Source organism: Takifugu flavidus, chromosome 1, assembly GCF_003711565.1.
Source record: "Takifugu flavidus isolate HTHZ2018 chromosome 1, ASM371156v2, whole genome shotgun sequence".
Taxonomy (NCBI): Eukaryota; Metazoa; Chordata; class Actinopteri; order Tetraodontiformes; family Tetraodontidae; genus Takifugu; species Takifugu flavidus.
This window is the reverse complement of record NC_079520.1, coordinates 20,330,689-20,343,749: the sequence shown is the minus strand read 5'-3', so window position 1 is coordinate 20,343,749 and position 13,061 is coordinate 20,330,689.

The following is a 13,061-nucleotide window of genomic DNA, read 5'->3' as shown; positions in this document are numbered from 1 at the left end:
ATTGCTGGAGGTGTGGAGTAATATCAGCAAGTGATCATGGCCTAATAGTATACGTCGATCATTTCCCTGCATTTTATATGGAATAGACCTAAACATGTATGAGGAATACTGTCCTCTAGCTATATTCTGAGTAATGCATCCTGAATGTGAGGCATGAGTCATATATGAAAATCACCACACAGGGACTTCTGCTGCTCTGAAATGGTCTTTCTATTAGCGAGGTGATCACCCTTATCAATTTTTAAAGCTGAGGTTATTGACACTAACCTGACTTATGGAGGTTATGCAGGGGCCATGGTAATGATTCCTTGAGGTCTCCACATACAACACCAGAGGGGCCGGCTCTTACTTTAAAATATTGGTCAATAGCAGACATGATTGCTCCAATGAGTACCGGTATTAAAGCAATGTCTGCACTGTGGGGTCCTCTTTGTCTCTCTGTTGGAGCTCAAACTCCTCTGTTCTGTCCTTTGCTGCAATCCCAGCTGCCCTCCGGTGTGAAGCGGAGTATCACACTGGATGAACATGGAAACAATCAACAATTCATACTCAAATCTTATTTGAATGTAGACGATATGCCAGTCACCCTAAAATACTGTATGTCTGTGGCTTGGGAAAGAAGTCAGGACAGCACACAGAGAAAAGCCCCAGGCCCCCAATGGGATTCCCCGAACCCTCTTGCTACGAGACAACAGTGCTATCCACCGAACTTTATAGGTGCCCATATGAAACTGATCAATAATCCAAATCATTATATCCAGTTGAACAATTTGCATTGCAGACTAAAGACAAACCAGCATGAAGCTGAGGGTCTCTCAAGATATTATCTTATAATCAAACATCGTCTTAAAGAGGATTTTGTTTTGTCACAGAAGTCTTCCTAATCCTTAAACCTTGTTTAGTTCACAGATTACACATATTTAATCTTAAAGGGAACTTTGCTTTAATCTCTTATTACTGTAATCCCAGTGCGCTCTCATATCCGAGCAAATTCTCACAGTCACACCAGAATAAAACTGCATCAGTTGCAGATTACAGACTTGTAATGTTGCTTACAATAATCCCTTTGATATATTCCTAATTGGAAGGGAAAGCATGAGAATGACTCTCCAGAGTCACTACAAATGCAACATTAGAGGCAAATGTCAGAGAGAGATTTAAACCAGGGGCGTCTTTTAGGAAATAGAGAGTGTAGGTGACCAATCCATAAACTTTTTATGCAAATATACTTAATTCCAGTAGGGCTGCCATTTAAAATAGATCCATTCTGAGTGCAGAATGCAAATGTGTCCATTCAGCGTTGATTTGTTAGGATGACAGTATCTGACTGGCCAATTGTTTTAGGTGTTAATAAAGGTCCAGCCTCACTATTGATTGTCAGTACTTATTGTTCAAGGTGCCGACTTTATTGCTGCCATAAAGTTTTTTGCAGACCGTTTTACTGCAAGGTGATACTGCTGGAGTTTTGCTGAAATAATCAATCAGTTAATGATTTTTCATGGTGCCACGTGTACTAATCCTCCCACAATCCATCATGCTGCTAATAAATTGCATAGTCCTGTTCCACTGTTGATAGAAGCAGCCAAGCATCCATGAAATATTATAAAAAATATATATATATTTTTACCATATTGATTATATAGCTCTTCTTTTCCCAGTATTGAACACAAAAATGAACAGTTATCTTAGATGAAAACTCATACATGAAAAAACAACATAGTGCATTGGCATCAAAAGACAGCAGTTTTGCCAATGTGTTAGGGTCCCCCAAAAATGAGGCTTTAATGAGAAAACGTTTTCAGATCTGTGAATAATATCATTCCTGTCATCATTTTGCATATGGGCACATCTGCGTTATCCACTAAGAGGCAATCTCGCTGTCTTATTGACAAATGTTGCACCATTACAACAGTTATACATCAAAGATTCAGAGCACCTGCATATAAGAGCCCAGGGACTCTAGACGTAACAATAGTGACACTGTGCAATTAGAGAGGAGGTCATCGAGTCAGTGGTTTAGAAGATGAGAAGCTGCATCATTGGTATCCTGTTTGTGGAGGGGATAAAAAACACCCAACTTACAAACCTGAACATACACTCACCCTCACAACCATACACTCATGCCCTTCGTCTGAATTAGAGGAGTGGGATGATAGATTTGACAATGAGAGGAGCAGATAGCTAATGAAACAGAAGGGGCACCGAGCAGGCAGGGATTTCTGGGGTGTTGACCCTGGCCCATCTCTTTACCTTCTTGCGCTTCCTTAGGCCTCCGTGTTCTCACCCACATGCGTCTGTGAGGGGGCTCAGGCTTTTCAGAGGACTTGATTGGATTTTTTTGGTGTCAGGAAAAGAAAGAAAAGAAACGTGCCTCTCATGATGACACTGATGATGAAGCTTACGCTTGAAGCTTTCTGAGGGTAGCTCAGAGGATCATACCTGATTGACTGTTAGGTACACCATGATCCAACAAAATATTTACTTTGGGTACATCGCACTCAGAGCTGAATTAGTCTTATTTAAAATGCTGTTTAATAATGTGTTTTCGGGAAAAGAGGTCTGTGAATGTTTCCTATTATTCCTAATAGCATGTTTTAATCTGAAGGCAATAACCTTAAGAGGCCTCAAGGCTCATTTAGAGGAACAAATGGGCTCCGCACAGAACCTAGAATATGGTCAATGCCTGCATTCAAAAATGGCGATTATCAGGGTTGGACAAAGGGACAAATAACAAAAACAGGAGGTACTGCCGGTGTCCCTCCAAACTATTCTGGCAGCCCTCGCTGACTCTACTGCATTGGTTACACAGAACTGACAGCATAAACAGGCCCGGAGGAGATTCAGTTCATGGGGTGCAGGGGGGGGAGGGCGGTTTGGGAAAGGGTGAATGGATTGGGAATAAGCAGAACATGAGAGAGAAGGAAGGCATGCATGGCGGTCGATAAGGATGGAGACAGATAGTCTAATTGTGTGGTAAGAAGACCAGTGTTGTCCTGCACAGACCTGACAGTATGTTTCTCTATGCTCATGCTGAGAGCTCCAGTGTTTGTGTATGGGTGTCCTTTACATGGACACTAACAGGTCGCGGATCACTGCTTATGAAAAGAGCTTCTGGTAACTGTATTTCTGTTGGTGGAACTTAGTGCCCTTTGATTGGCTGACCAGAGAACCGCGCCTGCTGCTGGCAGCAATGGTTGTTTAGGGTCTGTGAATGGAGACCACAGTGGGTGCTGTGGAACTACTGGGACAGCCAGTCCATTTTGGACCTGAGAATGTGGTCACTAAGAGTGGGCACTGCATTTATACTATACTTGTTTTTTCTCACTTGTTGCTTTGTCCAATAATTTCAAATTTCCTTGGTAATTGTGAAAAGGTGTATTTGTACATTTAGCTGGATATTGCACCAGAAGTTAAAACCTGAACTAGTTCATGCTTAGCATTGTGAAAGTGCTTAACATTTGTGGTGCTGTAGTGAAACAAAATCACAGCTTACCTATAAATGGCCCCTTCTCATATTCAAGCCCATCAAATGACCTGATAGATTTGTCATGTGCTTTTCCCCCCAACATCATTCTTGCCACTTCTCCTGAAGTAAGCTTTAATATTTTTTAAGGTAGGTTGCTGCAGGCTATTGCAGCTACCTTCAGTAGAGGGGCATGGTACACTTAAGACAAGTTGCCAGCTCATATCGGCAACAATCATTCACGTGCACCTATTATAAATTTAGTGTTATCAATTCTCCTCTCACATCTCTCCATCAAACATACCAGGTTCCCTCTCATCATTGTCAGAGTCAATCTCGTTGCCGCGCGGCTCCTCATAAATTATACTGGCTTTTGCGAAAGCTGGCAAGCCAAAAAGCCGAAAAGCATTTACAGATTTTGGAACTCGGCGCACACATAAGGCGTGCCCCATTTTAAGGTGCCCCATCCATTTTGGAGAAATTTAAAACTTTTAAGTGCGCAAAATTACGGTATATCCTTTTTGCAAAAACCTAAAATCACAGAACTCATAAAAATAAAATAAAATCCATCTTCCTTGAATTCCTAGCATTGCTTTTTTTAAGCCTTACCTTACCAACCTATTGTCATTTGATGAATTCAGGATTGTTATTATCCCTGATGGGGCTAAAGCATGAGTGGCCTCTACTGGGATATTGGTTGATGCTTGGTTGGGATCTGGGGACTCGAGGATCAATGCTTCCTGGAATCTTCTTTGCTGATCTGGAATAATGGCAAACAGCTCTGGTCTCTCTGGGAGTATTAGTGCATGTAGATGACGGCAAGGCAAGCTTAGATATACTTTAAATAAAGGAAAGAAAAAACTAGGGTGCAATTATGAACAAAGAAATCTGAAATCTTTATTGACAGAAAATAATTATTTTATTCAGCATGTTGTGAAGACACAGTATATTATAAGTGGTATGTATTCTGTCCCATTTTTGCCTCATGATGGAAGAGATTAAATAATAGGTTGGGAAATAAGTTAAGATCTGTAAGATGTGTAGCATGAAATAAAATGGTTTTTCATGTCTTTTGCTCTAACTGAACATTTTTTTGTCAAGGCATCCTTGCAAAATTACTCAATTTACATTATAGATTAATCTTTAATGTGAGGCCATAGATATTTATCCCATGTCTACTTTACAGGTCCGTGCTTTAATCAGCTTTATTGCTTTGTCTCAAGGCCTTCATTGCCTCATTCAGATCTCTTCAGAGCATCAAACAGGAAACAAATATTTCCACTACAGCAGTATTGCAGGTGCAGAATTATAACTGCTTAGGAGCAAAGGGGAATGTGGGGGAAGAGGTGGAAGCTGGTCATTTTTCTTTTATTGTTTATAACATGAACTACTTAGAATAAAAATGAAATCAAATTCCCTAGATGACATTATGGTATAAAAATGCAACAAAAATGTTTTGTTCTGATGGATTCATGTATATTTCTTAAGTATCTATTGCAAGCTTTAAGGGTCATTAGAGCTTTACCCTCTATTCAAAAAGCATTTCCTGTAGCCCAAGTGTAAAACCAGGAGTTGTCTGGTTACTGGTTGCTTGTAGTGGCAGCTGAAATCATTTCCCATCTTGACCATACCAGTGTAACAGAGAGATGGTCACATATGTTACAGTGGAAAAATAAATGCTTTTTTTCTTCCACATAAATGAATAGAAAAGGCCAGCAGCTTGTTGTGGCTATTTATTTTTTGTAACAGACTTGGCACTTTGTCATTTAAAGTTTTCCTGTCCTTCATAACCTAAAATGTTTAATTTAATTATATTATGAGAAATTCCTTTCTGATTTCATTTTCAAATGAAGTATTTTGCTGTTTCTGAAAGGCTTTTGACCTTCTAGGCCACTGTAGTTAATAGCAGGGGATGGGATTAGGATGTGACACCTTGAATTTACAGTGGTGTTGCAGTGATGTTTCTAGGTGTGTGGTGTGCTTGTGCCTCTTTGTATCGCTATGAGATGAAGGGCCCTGGAGGCTCCTTTAACCGCCAGGGTCATCACTCTTTGGCAACTTGCTGCTGTCAAGACAAGAGTCTGCAGGGGGAAAAGAACAGGAGGGTTTAATTTGGAGTATTGGATGATATCTGGGTTGCAATGTGGACAAGGACGTGACATTTAACGGGCTTATATTGAGTATCGAATAACACCTGGAGTGCTAATATTCAGGGGATTGGTGAAATAAAACCAGGATGATTATTTGGAACACCCATGAAGGAAAATAATCCAAAACAGTGTGATTGGATGTCAGACAAGTATACAGATAACACCTTTAGGAACATTCAAGCATGGTAGAGGCAACTAATGGATTGAATCTGTAAGATTATATTTCTGAGATGCAAAAAGGAAAACGTAATCTCCAGTTGAGCCATACATTATAAATTATTATATTACTAAAAACACTCAAGACGATAGGTTAATATGCTGCCTGTTGTGAGTTGTTTAAAAACACTAATACCGTATATGAAAGATCAGTCAAATAAGTGCAAATATAGTGCCCCAAAAGGTTAATTCACTTTACATCCATTGCAAATTCTGTTTTACTGTCAAATGGAGGCCTAGAGACATGGACATCATATATTTTCCTGCAAATCCATATTAACATCTTGGGATTCATTTATCCTTGATTGTTATGACACAAACAGAACAATGAGTCATTAGGTGTGGAGGACATCAATGAACCTTAAATTAAATATATAAAAACCCATGAAACTACCATATTGGCGCACATTCTTAAAATGATGCCTGTGTTTCCCGGATGTAATTCTGAAAGGTAAAACAGGAACTAAATGGGATTACTCACATATTGCTATACTTCCTCTCTTTGTCCTTTAATCCCTTCTGCAGAGTGTATCCTCGTATCAAACGCAGGATAACAGATTTATCTGGGATAACCTCAGTGTTGTCACACAGTCTCCCTCTACTCACAGGCCATGGGGAGCAATAATCCATCTCTCTCTAAAACGGGATGTTAAACAATGCTAGCAGATGTGTTTTCAAAGCCTGTGGAAATGAGGCCAGGCTTTCCAGCAGGTAATCTTAATCTCTGTTCTCCCGATCTCTCTCACTCCCACTTAGACACTTTGTCTTGTGCTGAACTCTGCGCCTTAGAGCGTAACCTGTTGGGATTAAAGTGGAAAATCTTGTGAGCGTTCATGCATGTGGTTCAATTGATCCAGACCGAGCATAGTAATGTGATTTAATTAAAGAAACTGGTGTTGAAAAAAAAACAAACCCAAAACCTCGCCTTGGTGGTTTTTCCTAGAAACAGATCAATACATAATGTGAGGTGGTCATGCTTCAGATGACTGCATATGGGTCAATACCAAAAAAATGCATGAGGACTCAGAGAGATGCTTTGTGCAATTACAAGTCATCATTATTCCATTAGATGCACAGATAAACAGCTCTGTCGATGTAGCATCTGCCGGTTTGTTCCAGGCTCCCTTTCATGTGTAGAGCCCCCACCACTCCAACTGTGTTAATCTTGTAACTTAAGGCATTTAAAGGGTGTGGCACAGCTGATTAGCCCTACTCTGCCTCACTGTGGAGATGTGACCATAGCGGCATTGGCACCAGCAGCAGAGTATTAGAGTAGATTAAGGTTGGTCTAGCAAGTCCATTAACACCCCACTTCGGAATAAGTCCTTTAACATGTAAAGACATAAGCCTACATGGCATGAGAAGGTATTTTCCACTATAGGTATCACCTCCATTAACCTTTTTTTGTCTTCCCTTCTTTGTTAGTGCAGAAAGTTTTTTAAATCACACCAGTGCTCCACAGCCTTGATATAGCAACAAGGTACAAACATTAATGAAAAACACACAAGGAGACTAAATAGGATAAATTGCTTATTGTGAATTTTTACTGGCCCTATTGTTTTTGCAGGATTTCATTTTCTTCTTCTCCTTTTTTATATTCTTCCCCCTAATGAATTGGCTTTTTGAGGGCCTAAAAATGTTCAAAAACTGACAGCAAGTGGCTGTAACTAAGACATAAATAGTAAAGGTCTCAGATGTCACATTTATAATTATTGTGTCATTTTCAACACATACTGTATATGTATATACACCATTATTTGATTACAGTCAGAGCTCCACATGCTGGTAACAGGAGTCAAGTCCCGTGACCTGCCATTTGTTGGTTGATTCGCTTGAAAAAATTTTCTCTAATTATTTTTTCTCCATGTGCCCACTGTGATGACTCAGGAGTTCTTAGCCTTGCCTCCAGTCGATCAGTGCTGCTTGTATTACATTTTTCATTTTAATCATTTGACAGATGCTTTTGACCAAAGCAACTCACAGTGAGAGAAACAATGAAGCCACCATGCAGTGGAGACCTATGTGAATATAATACTATGTTACTATTGTAACCTACATAGTACTCATAGTAGAGTGCTTAAACACACACACACACACACACACACACACACACACACACACACACACACACACACACACACGCACACACACACATACAAAAAACACACACATACAAAAAACACACACATACAAAAAACAAACACACATACAAAAAACACACGCACACATGCACACACACATGCACACACACAGACAAAAGCCTTCCCCAAAGCAGCCTAGAAGTGCCTTTTTTCACCTGAGAAACATCCCAAAGATCAGGAAACTACTGACGCGGCATGATACTAAAAAGTTAATCCATGCATTTGTTACTTCCAGGCTGGACTATTGTAATTCTTTATTATCACGGTGTCCAAACAACTCGTTAAGAAGCCTCGAGTTGACCCAATATGCTGCAGCTAGAGTTCTGACAGGTATTGACAAAAGAGATCATATAACTTCTGTACTGGCATCTCTTCATTGGCTGCCCATTAAAGTTAGAATAATTTTTAAAATTCTTGTTCTGACCTATAAGGTCCTCAGAGGCCTAGCTCCATCCTACCTGGAGGAGTTAGTGATGCCTTAATATCCCAATTGACCGCTCCGCTCTCAATGAATGCTGGTTTACTTGTGGTCCCCAGAATCTCTAACAGTAGAATGGGGGGCTGAGCATTTAGCTACCAGGCCCTCTTGCTGTGGAACCAGCTCCCTGTCCAGGTACGGGAGGCTGACTCCATCTCTACTTTTAATATCAGACTTAAAACCTTCCTCTTTGAAAACGCTTGTTGTCACTAATTCTGTAGTTCCAGTTATTATCCTAGACAGACTAATTATCACATTTATAGGGACGTCTAATTATTAGGTTAACATCTTAGTTATGCCGCTATAGGCCAAGGCTGCCGGAGTCTAGAAACATGATCACCAAACATGATCACCTGACAGTTACCCTGCATGGCTTCCTCTCCTCTCCTCTCCTCTCCTCTCTCTCCTCTCCTCTCCTCTCCTGTATCCATCTACAGGTATCGCTGCCTTCATAGCTGTATGCTGACCTGCTGCCCTCTGACCCTGCTGATCGACTTAACTCCTACACCAGCACTTTGTTATAATTAATGTATTTCCCTGGTACCCCTCCTGGGCTACCACCTTATCGTGGTGGAGGGCTTTGCGTGTCCCAATGATCCTAGGAGCTCTGTTGTCTGGGGCTTTATGCCCCTGGTAGGGCCACCCATGGCAAACAGGTCCTAGGTGAGGGATCAAACAAAGCGTAGCCCAAGACCCCCTAATGATGGAAAACAACATTGGTCCTACGTTTCCCTTGCCCGGATGCGGGTCACCGGGGCCCCCTCCTGGAGCCAGGCCTGGGGGTGGGGCACGTTGACGAGCGCCTGGTGGCCGGACCTCTGCCCATGGAGTATGGCTGGGCACAGCCCAAAAAGGCAACATGGGACCCCCTTCCCGTGGACTCACCACCTGCAGGAGGGGCCAAGGGGGTCAGGTGCATTGTGTGTTGGGTAGCGTGAGGTTGAGAAGTTCTGACTAGTTATAGTCGGCCTCACCTCGATGCACGGCAAGGGCTCTGGAACCAGTCTTCTCGAGAGGGGTTGGACTCTCTACCACTCTGGAGTTGCCGATGGTGAGAGGCGACGGGCAGGGGTGGCAATTGTGGTTGCTCCCCAGCTCAATGCCTGTATATTGGAGTTATTACCCCGGTGGATGAGAGGGTAGCCTCCCTTCGCCTTCGGGTGGGGGGACGGATCCTGACTGTTGTTTGTGCCTATGGCCCAAGCGGCAATTCAGTATATCCACCCTTTTTGGAGTCCTTAGAAGGAGTGCTGGGGAGTGCTCCTTCTGGGGGCTCCCTCATCCTCCTGGGTGACTTCAATGCTCATGTTGGCAATGACAGTGTGACCTGGAGAGGTGTGATTGGGAAGAACGCCCCCCCTGATCTGAACCCTAGTGGTGTTTTATTATTGGACTTCTGTGCTCGTCTCAGATTGTCTATAACGAACACCTTGTTCAGGCATAAAGGCGTCCACATGTGCACTTGGCACCAGGACGCCTTAGGCCGCAGATCGATGATCGACTTTGTGATCGTGTCTTAGGATTTGCGGCTGCATGTTCTGGACACTCGGGTGAAGAGAGGGGCGGAGGTGGGGGACATTGAGTCTGAGTGGACCATGTTCCGTGCCTCCATTGTTGAGGCGGCTGACCGGTGCTGTGGCCGCAAGGTGGTTGGTGCCTGTCGTGGCGGCAATGCCCGAACCCGCTGGTGGACACCAGTCGTGAGGGATGCTGTCAGGCTGAAGAAGGCCTTACTGGCCTGTGGGACTCCTGAGGCAGCAGATAGGTACCGGCAGGCCAAGCGGAGTGCAGCTACAGCGGTTGCCGAGGCAAAGACCCGGGCATGGGAACAGTTTGGTGAGGCCATGGAGAATGACTTTCGGACGGCCTCGAAAAGGTTCTGGACCACCATCCGGCATCTGAGGAAGGGGAAGCAGTGCACTGTCAACGCTGTGTATAGTGGTGATGGTGTGCTGCTGACCTCAACTCGGGATGTTGTGGATCGGTGGAAGGAATACTTCGAGGACCTCCTCAATCCCACAAGCATGCCTTCCAATGAGGGGACCTGAGGATAGGCTTTCATATCTCTGGGGTTGAAGTTGCCGAGGTAGTCAATGAACTCCTTGGTGGCAAGGCCCCGGGGGTGGATGAGATCCGCCCAGCGTTCCTTAAGGCTCTGGATGTTGTAGGGCTGTCGTGGCTGACTCGACTATGCAACATTGCGTGGACATCAGGGGTGGTGCCCCTGGATTGGCAGACCGGGGTGGTAATCCCTCTTTTTAAGAAGGGGGACCGGAGGGTGTGTTCCAACTATAGGGGGATCACACTCCTCAGCCTCCCTGGTAAGGTCTATTCAGGGGTACTGGAGAGGAGGGTCCGCCGGATAGTCGAACCTCGGATTCAGGAGGAGCAATGTGGTTTTCGTCCTGGGTGTGGAACAGTGGACCAGCTCTACACCCTCAGCAGGATCTTCAAGGGTGCATGGGAGTTTGCCCAACCAGTTGACATGTGTTTTGTGGACTTGGAGAAGGCATTTGACCGTGTCCCTCGGGGGGTCCTGTGGGGGGTTCTCCGAGAGTATGGGGTGTCGGGCCCGCTGATACGGGCTGTCCGCTCCCTGTGCAATCGGTGTCAGAGTTTGGTCCGCATTACTGGCAGTAAGTCGAACTCGTTTCCAGTGAGGGTTGGTCTCTGCCAGGGCTGCCCTTTGTCACCGATTCTGTTCATAATTTTTATGGACAGAATTTTTAGGTGCAGTCATGGTGTTGAGGGGGTCCAGTTTGGTGACCTCAGGATTGGGTCTCTGCTTTTTGCAGATGATGTGGTCCTGTTGGCGTCATCAACCTGTGACCTCCAACGATCACTGGATCGGTTCACCGCCGCATGTGAAGCGGCTGGGATGAAAATCAGCATCTCCAAACCCGAGGCCATGGTTCTCAACTGGAAAAAGGTGGAGTGCCTTCTCCGGGTCAAGGAGGAGATCCTGCCCCAAGTGGAGGAGTTCAAGTACCTCGGGGTCTTGTTCACGAGTGAGGGAAGAATGGAGCGGGAGATCGACAGGCGGATCGGTGCGGCATCCGCAGTAATGCGGACTCTGCACCGGTCCGTAGTGGTGAAGAGAGAGCTGAGCCGAAAGCTCTCGATTTACCGGTCGATCTTCGTTCCTACCCTCGCCTATGGTCATGAGCTATGGGTCATGACCGAAAGAACAAGATCACGGGTACAAGCGGCTGAAATGAGCTTCCTCCGTAGGGTGGCTGGGCTCTCCCTTAGAGATAGGGTGAGAAGCTCTGCCATCCGGGAGGAGCTCGGAGTAAAGCCGCTGCTCCTCTGCGTTGAGAGGAGTCAGATAAGGTGGCTTGGGCACCTAGTAAAGATGCCCCCTGGACGCCTCCCTGGTGAGGTGTTCAGGGCGTGTCCCTCCGGTAGGAGACCCCTGGGAAGACCCAGGACACGTTGGAGAGGCTATTTCTCTTGACTGGCCTGGGAACGCCTGGGGATCCCCCCGGATGAGCTGGAAGAAGTAGCTGGGGAGAGGGAAGTCTGGGCTTCTCTTCTTAGGCTGCTGCCCCCGCAACCAGACCCCGGATAAGCGGTAGAGGATGGATGGATGGATGGTATTTCCCTGATTTCTGCCTATTCTCTCCTCTACCTGTCCTCCCCCTTCTCCTCTCTCTCTACCTCTCTCTAGCCAGCCATCAGCAGGAGGGTCCCCCTACATGAGCCCGGTCCTGCTCAAGGTTTCTTCCTGTTAAAAGGGAGTTTTTCCTTGCCACAGTTGCTTGTTGGGGGTCAGGCCCTAGGATTCTGTAAAGTGCATAAAGACAATTTTGATTGTAACAGACACTATGTAAATAAAGATTAAATAAAGATTGATTGATTGATTGATTGATTGATTGAAACAAGCACTGTGCTAATTAAAAGAAAAAAACAAAACATACCTGAGAAGAGAGACTTGAGTGCTCTCTCTCTCTCTCTCTCTCTCTCTCTCTCTCTCTCTCTCTCTCTCTCTCTCACACACACACACACACACACACACATGCACACACACAGACAAAAGCCTTCCCCAAAGCAGCCTAAGAAGAGCTTATCCCTTCTTGGAGCTTTCTGATCTGATCTGGCACCTCTCATCCTTGTTCACCCATTGGGGCACGCACACACACACACACACACACACACACACCACACACACACACACACACACACACACACACACACACACACACACACACAGTAAAACAGAAATTTGGCTACGTGCTTTAAATTAGTTTTGCAGATGCAGTCTTCCTAAATTACAATTTTGAGGATACAATTTCTGCAGTTGATGTGTGCTGTTGTGTCGAGCCCGGCTGTCATACATCTGATACTGACAGCACTATTTTGCATCCTTTGATACCGTCCTCATGTTTCATAATGACATGATGTCACCAGTTACAATTTTGATGACTGATGACAACTTCATAATGATGTTATTTTTCATGCTCTAACCATAATCTGTAGTTAAGACTACCAAAACCCACAAAACTCATTTAACTATGATCGGTGGTGCGGAGAGAAGTGAGCAGGAGGTCTGTATGTTTGAAATGCATGCTGGGAACTGTGGTCATTGAGGTTGATTAATTTGTGTCTGAGCT